Here is a 13,940-nt window from a genome sequence, read left to right as displayed (position 1 = left end):
ATATAGCTATCACCGTTTTCTACCATTCCACATTTCCTTTGTCAAAATTGCATGAAGCGTACAACAAGTAATAATTTATAATTGTCTCTGCTTTCTTATTAATTTACGGGCTGGCGTAACTCGTGCGCTTTTTATAATATACAAAATATGTTAAGGTCGCAGTACATGTTCTTCAGTGCCGTTATTGCAGATGTGGTTGGCTTTGTGGCACGGTGTATCTTTTCTGGGGGAGATGGTGGAGGATTTACGATCTGTCTGCAAAGACTTGGCCAAGAAAACACTGTGGTTGTAGTGGGTGTGCCAGACGGTAGCACTGACAGTGATCCAAGGTACAACCTGGAGTGCAACCTGGTAAAGTCAGCAGTCAGCATCGAGACATTCGATTGTTGAGTTTGTATCTGCTCTGAGACGCCACGACCGACCTAATTTGAACTCTTCTGTCAGGAGAGTAACTCTGGAATTGCAGTGGCTGCTTATTTCAGGTGCCGGGTCATATATTGTCGTGGTTCCTGTTGATTCTGTCGGTAGCTGGGGCTGCACTTGGCGTGGCATTCATCTCAACAGGAAAGGTAAGTGTAAATGGCTGGACTAATAGCAGAAAATTTAAGGTGTGAGCGACTGTCATGAGTGATAAAACGGCAACGGTTACATGTATCAGAACAGTACCTTTTTATAGGGTAAGGAGGACAGAAAGATAAAAAGTTGTAAGGGAGGTTAGGATTGAAACAAATTAGATTGATAAAGAAACCAAACAACATAATTCTAGCATAGTGAACAAGTAGAACCAGCGGTTGGTTAAAAATGTTCACCAATCATGAGAAATTTTATTTCCATCCAATTTTTGTATCAGTAACTGTGGAATGTCGGGTACCTTTTTCCTTAAAATATTCGAGGGCTTTGGAGTAAAACAAAATCACTTCTTAGCTGCATTGGCGGATGAGAGTCGACAAACACAGTTGGCATAATCTGCCTCTACTTAGTATACACATTGGTCAAGCAGAATATTATGATACCCAACTGACGGTCTGACCATCTTTAGTACAATTAACAGCGGCGACTGGTCGTGACATGGAAGAAATTAGGCCATGGTAGGTCGCTGTAGAGATTTGGCACCACATCTGCTCACAGACGTCAATTAATTCACATAGATTTCGGGGAGGGGGGCGATGACCTCTGACGCCACGCTCAGTCACAACTTCGGTGTGTTTGATCGGATTCAGGTCTGGCGAGCAGGGTAGACAGAACATCAACTGGAACTCGTCACTGTGTTCCTCGAACCGCTCCATCGCAATCCTGGTCTTGTGACATGATTCACTGTCTTGTTGAAAACTGCCACTGTCATTGGGAATCATGGTCGTCATGAAGGGACTGCAAGCAGTGTACGATACTCCTTGGTCATCATGGTGCTTTGCACGAGCTCCATCGGTCCGATGGACGGCCACGTGAATATCCTCAGAGCATAATGGAGTCACTACCAGCTTGTGTCCGTCCTGCAGTACAGGTGTCAAGGAGCTGTCCCCCTCGAAGGCGACGGATTCGCTCCCTTCCATTGGCATGTTGGAGAAGATATTGGGATTATCAGATCATGCAACTCTCTGCCACTGAGCCAAACCCCAGTGACGACGGTCACGTGCTCATTTCAGTTGTAGTTCCAGATGTCGTAGTGCTGATGTAGGCATAAGCGTGGGTCGTCGGAGGCTTATCGTTAGGAGTATTCGCTACACTATGTGTTCAGACACATCTCGTCTCTGCCCAATCCCACGACATCTGGACATAGTTTAATTTTGGTTTCGCCACATGTCCAAGACACTCACCACAGCACTCCTCGAACACTCGACACGTACTGCAGTTTCCGACATGCTCGTGCAGAGTCTTCAAGCCATCACAATCTGCCCTCTGCCAAACTCAGACAGATGCATCGTCCCCATTCTACACACGAACAGCACGCTCACTGATACTGCATGCACCGTGCTTGACTGACTAGCAGTCAGTCCTCGACAGGTGACGTGACGCTGCTATCGCCTGGACGGGTTTATATCGATAGTACGTCGGTTTTCACGATTTTATAGCTGATCAGAGAACGCGTTAACTGTTACTGGATGTAGAATGAGTGTACACCGAAGACCTACAGGTAACTTTGATCTGTTCATAAATCACTTTGAAGCTCTACTGGCTCGTTAAAAAGAAAAAAAAATCGTATGCCCATAATTTTAACGCTACTTTTGTTAACTCGTCTATTATGAATCTATTACAGTCAGTAACACTAGCATTCAACTTAATGCATAAGATGAACTTTTCAACTGGGATAACAAATTGCTCACAAAGAATCACCGATAATATGTTTATAGAGAGATCCTAATGAACAAAATTCATTTACAAAAAGAATAGTCAATGGTCTCTCAGCCCAACACAATGCAGTACCTTTTGTTAAATGTTAAAACGCTGAAAAAGAGACAAAATCTACTAAATTTGAATTCAAGAGGGCAGTCAGTAAGCCAAAAATTGATGATATTAGGATACTCCTCAAAGACATGAACTGAAGTAACGCATACAAGCCGACCGCTGTGTCCGAGCGGTTCTAGGGGCTACAATCCGGAACCGCGCTGCTGCTACGGTCGCAGGTTCGAATCCTGCCTCGGACACGCATTTGTGTGATGCTCTTAGGTTAGTTAGGTTTAAGTAGTTCTAAGTCTAGGGGACGGATGAACTCAGGTATTAAGTCCCATAGTGCTTAGGGCCATTTGAACCATTTTGATGTATACAATGCTCATGGCCTGAATCTAAATACTGTTTTCTGCGAAAATTACGCCATATTAGATCAAAGTCGACGAAGAAGCCATGAGCTACACTAGGAAAAAGGTGTCTTGTAAAACAAAAAGTGAGAAGTATCTGTCAGTCAGAAAAACCTTTGCTGTTGGTGTTACATCTCAGTACAAGACATACTGCAAAATATTGAAGATACGGACATCAAAGCAGATGCTCTTTGAGAAAATAATCACCCCAGACAAAAAAATAAAGATGTAGTGAAGAAGGAGACTTGTAGAACAAGAGAGGAGGAGGACTAAGTAACTTTAAGAACAAATGATACGTTGGTAATGGATGTGAGCTGTGTTGCAAAATGTTTTAAAAAGTATTTCGTAACTGTTATTGAAAAGACGGGGTTTTTAGTTTCAGCAGATTCTGTCACGGAGTATCTCATTCCAGTCATTAAAAATAACTTGAATGTCACCCTCACTATACCAGGTGGAGATATATACACCATGAAATTTATGAAAATCAAAAAATTCTAGTGGTTATTATAAAATATCAACAAAGTACATAAGTGTGCTTCTTAGTGCAGTAATATATACCAGTGTAACTCCTCTTTTATCAGGGGAGCATTTCCTATATTCCTGACTTTAAGAAAGAAGATAAAGAAATGTCGTCAAATATCCGGCAGTCCCACTTTTGTCAGCATTTTCTAAAACTTTATAAAAGATAGTATGCAACTCACTTTTTAGATAACAAATAATATATTGTCAAAGTCACAGTTAGGATTTCTAAATGTCTCTGATATTGACAAGGCTATCTAAACAACAGTAAGGATATACTTAATTTATTAGACAATAAATTAAAGGCTACTGGAATGTTTCGTGAACTGTCAAAGGTATTTTATTGTGTAAATCACACTATCCTTTAAAGTAAATCAGAATATAACAGCGTAACAGAAAGTGTTGCAAAATCGTTCAAATCCCACATCTCTGACAGGAAACAAACGGTGTCATTGAGAAACGGAGTTGTAATTAGCCTCAGGCATCGTCCAACATTGAACTAATTACATATGGTGTTCAACAAGGTTCCACCTAAGGCCTCTTACTTTTTCTTGTCTATATCAATGATCTTTCATCTATGGCATTGATTTCAACTTCGTTTTGCTTGCAGGTGATACAAACACTGCTATAAAAAGCATATCAAGTATAACGGTAGTCTCAGAAAGATTAGTTAGCGAAATTTTCATGATTCTGATTCAATTCTTGGTCATTACGCTTTGAAAAAATGCACTGTTTGTTTGTAAGAGTTTTCCCCCCAGTCCCTGCCTAAAATATGACTAAAGACAGATAGAGGAAGCTGGCCATGTTAAATTCTTGGGATTACAGCTTGATAAGAAATTCAAGTGGGGGAAACATACCGTACAATTACTTTAGCATCGAAGCAAAACACTGTTTGCAACGTGAACATCATATTTTCTTCGGAAAAATTATGGGGCCAAGCCGAAGTCTTCTGGATCCAAAAACGTGTAACAAGAGATACTGTACTTTTTCAGCTTGAAGAAAGAAACTTCTCAGCCAAGACCGTATTTGTAAAACCGTTATTTACAATGACTGGTTTCGGTAAACAATCTTACCATCACCCGATCTGAGAACAGTGTACATAAGGCGAGAAACATATAACACTGTGGAAACTAGCTACATGTCATTAATACAATACATGGATTGAATTATTATTATCTCAGGTTAATACAATCAGAGTTAAAATTAATGCGTACAAAATGTTTCGTCAAATGTATCTGTCGCATATTACAGATCATATAGTATATCGCTCATACAAGAGCGCCGCTGAACCGACACAAAGCGAAAGTTACTACAGAACATGTTGATAGTTAGTGCTGCGAGAGGTCGCTTGTGTTTTCACGTCCTCCACAGTTACAAATATAAATATAAACTCTACGATGACATGAACACGCAAACTCTCAGTTTTGTCGTCAAATATTGTCGTCATTAATACAGCTAATTAAGAAGTGAGTACGTTTACAGGTGAAATTGGCCTTATGTATTAATTATACTGAGGTACGTGTAATAATAAATTCAGTCTATGCAATTATGTTAATGATATGTACGGTAGTCTTCATACTGAAATATGTCTTACACCTTACGTACACTATCCACAGATCAGATGATGGTAACTCTGTTTACCGGAAATGGTCACCCTAAATAAAGGGCGACCTCGGCTGAAAAGTTGTCTGTCTTCAAACCGAATATGTACAGATAACCCTTTAGTACTCAGAAGGGAAACTCCCCATCGTACACCCCTTAGCTGAAGTTATAAAATAGAGCAGTGGATAGCCCGTCAACAACTGAGCACATATCAAGCGTGAAAACAGGAAGAAGGTGTACTGAACCGTGGAAAAAGAATCAAAATTAGAAACAATGAATGGTCCATGTCAAAGATGTACAACAATGAGCAAATTGCAAGGAGCAAAGCGTCGTGGTTGTTTGGTCTAAGTGTTGGATATCCGTGTCTCAACCTCCTTCGTGCCCCTTTCTTTTCTTTTCTACGATCGTTCCGTCCTGTCATTTACGTGTCTGTTCTCCTTCTATAGTTTTGGCAATTGTCACACTACACTTTGGTTATAGAATATGAGTCATGTGGTACGAATATATCACCATCTAAAATATGTGATGAATAGCGAGAGCAAGCGAAATGCTGCGTACACGTCTCACAGAAATGGAAACAACAAGTAAACGGATCTGAACTATCTTACAACAAAGGAATTCAAGACTCAAAACTTACAAGGCATGCGGTACTTGTGTGAAACCAACAGGATGTAAGTACGTCTACAGGTCGCTTCTTTACACTTCTCTTTTGCGAACTGACTTTACACCACGACACAGAAACACCTTTGAGAAAGCGAATAGACACGTCAATGACTGAACGGACAGTTCGTACTTTTGTAACAGAGAGAGAGAGAGAGAAAGAGAGAGAGAGAGAGAGAAGAGAAAAATGTAGGGCTCAAGGAAAATTTGAACGCGGATCTTCCCTTTCGCATTCCAGCACCCTAACCAACCCTGTTTCGATTTTGCTTCTTTTTCCATGGTTTGGCACATCTTCTTCCTGTTTTCATGCTTTTCTACGTATGTTCAGTTTTTGGCGGGCTCTCCACTGGATCGTTTTAATATTAAATCTGAAGGAGTTTCGATGAGGAGTTTCTCTTGTCACCACGAGCAAGTCAACCGAATTATTTGTGATGTTAACTCGAGAACATCCTGCAGACACCTTTTAAGGGATGTAGAGATACTGACGACTGCTTCCTAATATATTTACCCTTTAACACAATTTGTCATTAAAAATACATCCGTTTTTGAAAGCGACAGCCCAATTTCTGGATACAATACAAGATAGAAGAATAATCTTCACAAAGATTTAAAGACACTTACTTTCGTCCGGAAAGGTGTACATTATTGAGGAACATATATTTTCAGTAACTTGCCAGTAGTCTGCCCACGGTAGCTGAAGACGGCACGGTAACTCAGTATGTTCAGTCAGAGGGCTGCTTGCTACATGTAATAAAAAAACTGAGTACAGGAATCACTGATCAACTTGAACGATATAAAATAAATAAACAAAAAATATATATTATATTATTATATATTTATGATAGTGATTGGTAGTACTTAATATTTGCTTATCTGGAACGTGGACGTTTAATTATTTGGTATCAGACGCTTGACAGTGGTTTTTTCGTAAATGCAATGTTATTCGTAGTTGACCGTGAAATAAGACTCAAATAATCGGACTTTGTATTTAAATCGTTTCCAAAGACTGCTGCGGTAGGTGCGGACGCAAAATCTCAGTATTAGAATAATTTGCCAGCCATGTCAATACGTCGTACAGAGGTGACTGTCTACTAAAGGTAAAAAAGTTTTCACAGTTAGTTAAATCAGATATATTCAACGTATAAGCCTACAGTTAACTTACTGTCATAAATATAGAATCTTTACAGGGTCGAGTGCCTACTGAGAGTGCAACTCGCAGTGTTCTTATATAACATCAAATATGGTGGTGTGCCAGTTAATAAAATATACGTGCTTCCCGCAACAGCTATTGTAAAGACCCCACTTCTTCTTAATGAAACGTAAGAGTGTTGTAATTGTATTTTATTTTATCAGCGGCATAGAGCTGCAGTTCTGTACCATAGGCTTTATTTATTTGTCAGAGATCAATTATTTCAAAATGGCTCTGAGCACTATGGGACTTAACATCTGTGGTCATCAGTCCCCTAGACCTTAGAACTACTTAAACCTAACTAACCTAAGGACATCACACACATCCATGCCCGAGGCAGTATTCGAACCTGCGACCGTAGCAGTCACGCGGTTCCGGACTGAGCGCCTTAACCGCGAGACCACCGCGGCTGGCATTAATTATTTAATTAAGATTTCGCGTTTCCGAGGAAACTCACGCAAGGCATGCACATGTGCCTTTATAGCGGCTGTCTTATGACGTCCGCCCAGACCAAACGCAATAAACTATATCGAGCAAAAAAGAGAAAAGTGGCCAGTGCGGCAGTATGACAATCCCAAGGGCCCGGGTTCGATTCCCTGCTGGGTCGGAGATTTTCTCCGCTCAGGGACTGGGTGTTGTGTTGTCCTAATCATCATCATTTCATCCCCACCGACGCGCCAGGTTTCCGAAGTGGCGTCAAGACTCGCACCCAGTGAACGGTGAACCCGACGGGAGGCCCTAGTCACACGACATTTACATTTTCGCTTCTCAGAAGCCTTAAGATTTGTCAGATTGCACAGGAGCCGATCCAGACTGAGTGACCGAGGAGGTCAAATACAGAGCCCGTTATTCCGCCAGTTACAGCTGCAGATAATTTGGTCTATAAAGTCGTTACCTGTTTTTGCCCATTTCACCTATCTGTTAAGAACTAATGCACATACTTATGTTAATGGACTGGGTGAAATAGTTTACATAGTGGGGCATCAGACACGAAACGAACCTGGACCCTTGGACGGCAGACAATCATTCTACCACTGATCATGGGTTTTCGTCACTGGGGCATCAGCCGGGAAACGAACCTCACCCTTCCACGGCAGACAATCATTCTACCACTGAACATGTGTTTTCGTCACTGTCAAACTGTAGCTAGAAAGCTGATAATCGAGACTGCCACGGGGCCAGTTAGGGTACAGCCAAGTCAGTAAAGAGGTGAGCTGTTATAAATCTGATGGCTGAGGGAGGCCAACTGTGCAGCTTTGGCGACGTGCTGGGTGACCAATGAGACTCCGAGATTGCACAGCACAACACCACACACGTTCCATGACTGCTGCCAGGACGGCAGAGAGTGACACGGCGAATAACCCCATAAAACCTAATTCACAATATGTTTTTGTAACTTCTGGGTGCCTTATAAAATATCAGGCATCCAGTAGGTTCTATGCCAAAGAGTAGTGCGCCATATAAAACTGATCTCAACAGGATTAAAGGGGAGGTCCGCAGCACTGAAAGTTTAATTGAGATATGTATCCTGCTCGTGTTCAATGTGAGGAGAAGCTGCTTTCGAGTCTTTTAATAGTATATCAGATCAAGTTGAAATGGAAATGCCTGTGCTCGCAATGGAAACTCTCCATCGCGCTCCTCTCAGATTTAGCAGTAACAATTCCCAATGGACAGCCCGCCGAAAACTGAACACAGATCAAGCATGAAAAAGGAAGGAGGTGTACTGAACTGAGAAAAAAGAAGTAAAATATAAACAGCGAACGGTCCAAGCATAAGCTGTGCAGCATCGAGTGAAACTGCAGAGCCCTGCTGCCTTGGTTGTGTGGTGCCGGTGTTGGACTATGAGGGGGAGATCCGCGATCAAATCTCGCTCGTGCCTTTTTTTCCCTTCAAACTATCTAGTCACTGATACGTCTGCTCGCTGTATTCAGACTTGTGCCTGTGTTGTGGTGTGACGTCCGTTTGCTTTCTATTGCGCTTGTTTTTTCACAGTTCAGTACACATTCTCCCAGTTCTCATGCTTGATCGGTGTTCAGTTCTAACGAGGCCATTCACTGGGCCATTTTACCACTAACTCTGAGGAGGGAGCGATGGGGAATTTACCTTGTCAGTAGCGCTAGCTACAGTTACTACTAGGTACTGATGAAATTGGAGTAATAACAAATTCGGTTGTGGAGAAAGTGTCTCTGGGTAACGAATCTGATGGACAAATTGCTTTGTTCTTGTCATTTATTGCGTCACTGGATAATTTAATGTCTGGACAACTACCACACGTTCTGACTCTTTCGTACCGTTTTGGGAATTTTGACTCTTGAATTACTTTGTTGCAACAAGTTCGCAGCTGTTTATTTGTTGTTTTAATTTGTGTGAGCGCTCTAGGCGGTATATCGCCTGCTCTCACTGTTCATCACATTTACTTGCTACCGTAAATATTCTTACCACATGAGTCATATTCTATAACCAATGTATAGTATGACAGTTGCCAAGACTACAGAAGGAGAATGGACATTCCAATGACCGCATGGACAGTACACAAGTTAGTGAAAAAGAGGGACACGAGGCAGTCTGGAACACGGATCTCCCGCTTTACAGTCCAACACCGTGACCACACACACAGCGCCAGTGTTCCTGGCTCTCGCTCGATGCCACACATTTTTAACTTCGACCGTTCACGCTTTCTATTGCGCTTGTTTTTTCACAGTTCAGTACACATTCTCCCAGTTTTCATACTTGATCTGTGTTCAGTTCTAGCCAGGCCATCCACTGGGCCATTTTACCACTAAATCTGAGGAGGGCGCGATGGGGAGTTTACCTTGTCAGTAGTGCTACTACAGTTACTACTAGGTACTGATCAAACTCGAGTAATAACAAATTCGGTTGTGGAGAAAGTGTCTCTGGGTAACGAATCTGATGGACAAATTGCTTTGTTCTTGTCATTTATTGCGTCACTGGATAATTTAACGTCTGAATTGGAAAATGAAGATCCCAGTCTAAATTACAGTCTAAAAACTTAGATTAAAAAAGTAATTATCAGTCTGAAAACCGAGAATAGTAATTACGATTAAGTACTGGTAAAGTAAAAAACTGAGATTAATGATATGCGAATCCATGTTTGAATGGAAATTTCTGACTTGAAATTGGAAGTGAAACAAGACGTTGAAAATCAGCTTTCCCGGTACCGACGTGAGTACAAGAGCCTGAGCATGTTCTCAGATCATTACTTCAAAGACAGACTCAGAACTCTGCTTTGTGCTCAAACTTTGTGAAACGCCCAGCAAAGAATCCGAGCAGCTCGTGAAAAAGTTGGGAGCCAATGTAAATGCCTGTCACATCTCCATTCAGCAGGTAGAGGTAAGGCAAGCGAAACATGAGGAAGCCACGTATAAAGAATCGCCTAGTATAGATGCTGCTGTCACGCAAGAGTAGTGCAAAGTGAACAGCTGGTAAATAATATTGTTGTCGACGAGAGACTGGTCAAAACTTGTCGCACTGTGCAGTACATCATCCGCTGCTTGTACAGCAGAAGCTACATTCATCACATGTCGTAAGGTAAAATATTTCGATCCGCAAGGTAAGTGGCTGTGCAGAGTATTTCTCCATAGGAGAAGTACGACCTGGGAAAACTTCATTCTAAAATTTTAAGGAACGATCAATAACTTTTAGCGGGAGACTACAGCATTTGCTCCATGGTAATTGATGTTTGGCAGGAAAACAATGAACGTCATTGCAGAGGAAGTCCGTTTCTCTGTAGAACCTGAGAGGAAACAGAGAAACTAGCAAAGGAATGGATTTCAAAGAAAGCACAAGAGCAAAACGAACGACATGATGATAGTCCAACGTTACCACATTTCACACCAAAGTTTTGGTGTTAATGAAAATCAAAGAGAGATCGAGACAGTTTTCCAATAATTTAAGAGATTTTTGTTGATCAAATTTGATCACTTTCTGGTAGAAAGTTTCCCTAATTGAGATGTCTATTGCTTAGTATATCCCAGATCAAAAAGGTCTTTAGGGTTAAGAAATGTGTTAAATTTAAAGAGGTATGTCACTTAAAGTGTAAATAAAGCGTAGGTGATTTCGTTGGTTTTCGCGAACTTCACAGTAGAGGAACTGTGTGCGCTTGGGCAGTGTACGACAAACCTTCCGTTCAACGTTCTACTCTCTTCCTGTTCTCTTTTTTTTTATCAATGTAATGGAGAATTTGTATTTTTGGTTTTAGTTACCGTAGGCCAATTTGATGTCAAGATACGGTTCGTGGTTAAATATCGATTTGGACAAGTGTAAAACCATTAAAACTGAAAAAAATTTCTTTGGGAATATGATTTTTACGCTTAATTTGGAAGATTTTATACATAAAGTTGGTACTAGAGGGTTGGTTTTCAAACGTCACGGAGTCTTAAAAAGCAATGGAGGTGAGCTGAGTTGTGACAGTGATATGCTATTTCCCTGACCATGCTCATTTTCAAACTATAACATAATATACACTCCTGGAAATTGAAATAAGAACACCGTGAATTCATTGTCCCAGGAAGGGGAAACTTTATTGACACATTCCTGGGGTCAGATACATCACATGATCACACTGACAGAACCACAGGCACATAGACACAGGCAACAGAGCATGCACAATGTCGGCACTAGTACAGTGTATATCCACATTTCACAGCAATGCAGGCTGCTATTCTCCCATGGAGACGATCGTAGAGATGCAGGATGTAGTCCTGTGGAACGGCTTGCCATGCCATTTCCACCTGGCGCCTCAGTTGGACCAGCGTTCGTGCTGGACGTGCAGACCGCGTGAGATGACGCTTCATCTAGTCCCAAACATGCTCAATGGGGGACAGATCCGGAGATCTTGCTGGCCAGGGTAGTTGACTTACACCTTCTAGAGCACGTTGGGTGGCACGGGATACATGCCGACATGCATTGTCCTGTTGGAACAGCAAGTTCCCTTGCCGGTCTAGGAATGGTAGAACGATGGGTTCGATGACGGTTTGGATGTACCGTGCACTATTCAGTGTCCCCTCGACGATCACCAGAGGTGTGCGGCCAGTGTAGGAGATCGCTCCCCACACCATGATGCCGGGTGTTGGCCCTGTGTGCCTCGGTCGTATGCAGTCCTGATTGTGGCGCTCACCTGCACGGCGCCAAACACGCATACGACCATCATTGGCACCAAGGCAGAAGCGACTCTCATCGCTGAAGACGACACGTCTCCATTCGTCCCTCCATTCACGCCTGTCGCGACCACACTGGAGGCGGGCTGCAAGATGTTGGGGCGTGAGCGGAAGACGGCCTAACGGTGTGCGGGACCGTAGACCAGCTTCATGGAGACGGTTGCGAATGGTCCTCTCCGATACCCCAGGAGCAACAGTGTCCCTAATTTGCTGGGAAGTGGCGGTGCGGTCCCCTACGGCACTGCGTAGGATCCTACGGTCTTGGCGTGTATCTGTGCGTCGCTGCGGTCCGGTCCCAGGTCGACGGGCACGTGCACCTTCCGCCGACCACTGGCGACAACATCGATGTACTGTGGAGACCTCACGCCCCACGTGTTGAGCAATTCGGCGGTACGTCCACCCGGCCTCCCGCATGCCCACTATACGCCCTCGCTCAAAGTCCGTCAACTGCACATACGGTTCACGTCCACGCTGTCGCGGCATGCTACCAGTTTTAAAGACTGCGATGGCGCTCCGTATGTCACGGCAAACTGGCTGACACTGACGGCGGCGGTGCACAAATGCTGCGCAGCTAGCGCCTTTCGACGGCCAACACCGCGGTTCCTGGTGTGTCCGCTGTGCCGTGCGTGTGATCATTGCTTGTACAGCCCTCTCGCAGTGTCCGGAGCAAGTATGGTGGGTCTGACACACCAGTGTCAATGTGTTCTTTTTTCCATTTCCAGGAGTGTATTTAGTAGAGGAAGAGAATAACTTGAAGTAATTGTTTATTCTACATTTGACTATTACAGACCACATCTAAATCCGCCATTTTTATCACGAATTATGGCAGTTGTAAATGAGTAGCACCTCAAAATTCAACTGGCAAGCACTAGACATGTTCGACCATTGTTATGCACTTTGGACCAGCGCAGCCACTGGATGTGGTTGAACCATGACAAAGCTGTCCCACTATCCACTGTTTCTGGGTCTCTGATGCACCCTGGTCCTCTCTGCATTGTTTTAGATATCGTCCCCCTCGCCAAGCCCCTCGATATCCCCCTTCCCACTTTTCTCTATGCCAATTGTGACTTAAAAATGACAAAGGAATCAGAGGAGCAGTTTCTTATTGGTTGCCAGATATCGTTCACCCTCCCCCATACATACAGGCATGCAGAAGCACAGAAACTTATCGGTGCCAGCATCATCGGTGACGTCACCTCCTGCTCCCGCCGAAACTTCGCGCCGTCGGAGTCTGCAACGCCTGCCACGCCAGCTGCCAGTGCCCGTGACCCTCTGGCTCAGGGTTGCCAACTTTTCTGTCAAAATAAGGGAAACTTTCAGCCGACAAAATTAATAGGCCTAACACAATTTATTTTAATCTTAAAACAGGTTTATTCGCTTGGTCCAACAAAGAAACTTCTTCATAACAATTATAAGCTGAAGGTCTACAGAATATTTTACTTCAAACTATATTTGTTTATAATCTTGGCAGCAGTCTAAAGATTGCGATAGTTCTTTACAGTTTGGACACATTTATCACTTGTGTAACAAAATGGCTCTAAGCACTATGGGCTTAACATCTGTGGTCATCAGTCCCCCAGAACTTAGAACTACTTAAACCTAACTAACCTAATGACATGACACACATCAATGCCCGAGGCAGGATTCGAACCTGCGACCGCAGCGGTCACGCGGGTCCAGACTGAAGCGCCTAGAACCGCACGCCCACACCGTTAACGCTTATTAGTAGTTCATTACGGAGTAAGGGGTGTAGCATACAATTGGTTCGCCTCTTACTTTAAGAACAGAAAGCAGAAGGAAATTCTCCGCAATATTGAGAGTGGTAGTGATGTTCAGTCTAAATGGGGCACTGTTAATTTGGGCGTTCCCCAAGGGTCGGTGCTGGGCTGCTGCTGTTTCTTATTTATATGAATAATATGCCTTCTAGTATTACAGATGATTCCAAAGTATTTCTGTTTGCTGATGACACCGACTTCGTAGTGAAGGATCTTGTGTGTAATA

At 43.0% G+C, this 13,940-nt stretch overlaps 1 long non-coding RNA gene across 1 annotated transcript in view; it reads right to left on the bottom strand.

Moving 5' to 3' along the window:
* Window positions 1-13,940, bottom strand: part of LOC126355945 (uncharacterized) — a 106,641-nt gene that overhangs the window by 7,795 nt on the left and 84,906 nt on the right. The gene's annotated exons all lie outside the window — the stretch shown is intronic.

Source organism: Schistocerca gregaria, chromosome 3, assembly GCF_023897955.1.
Source record: "Schistocerca gregaria isolate iqSchGreg1 chromosome 3, iqSchGreg1.2, whole genome shotgun sequence".
NCBI classification, from domain to species: domain Eukaryota; kingdom Metazoa; phylum Arthropoda; class Insecta; order Orthoptera; family Acrididae; genus Schistocerca; species Schistocerca gregaria.
The sequence above is the reverse complement of the archived record's forward strand: the minus strand, read 5'-3'. Positions and strand labels throughout refer to the sequence as shown.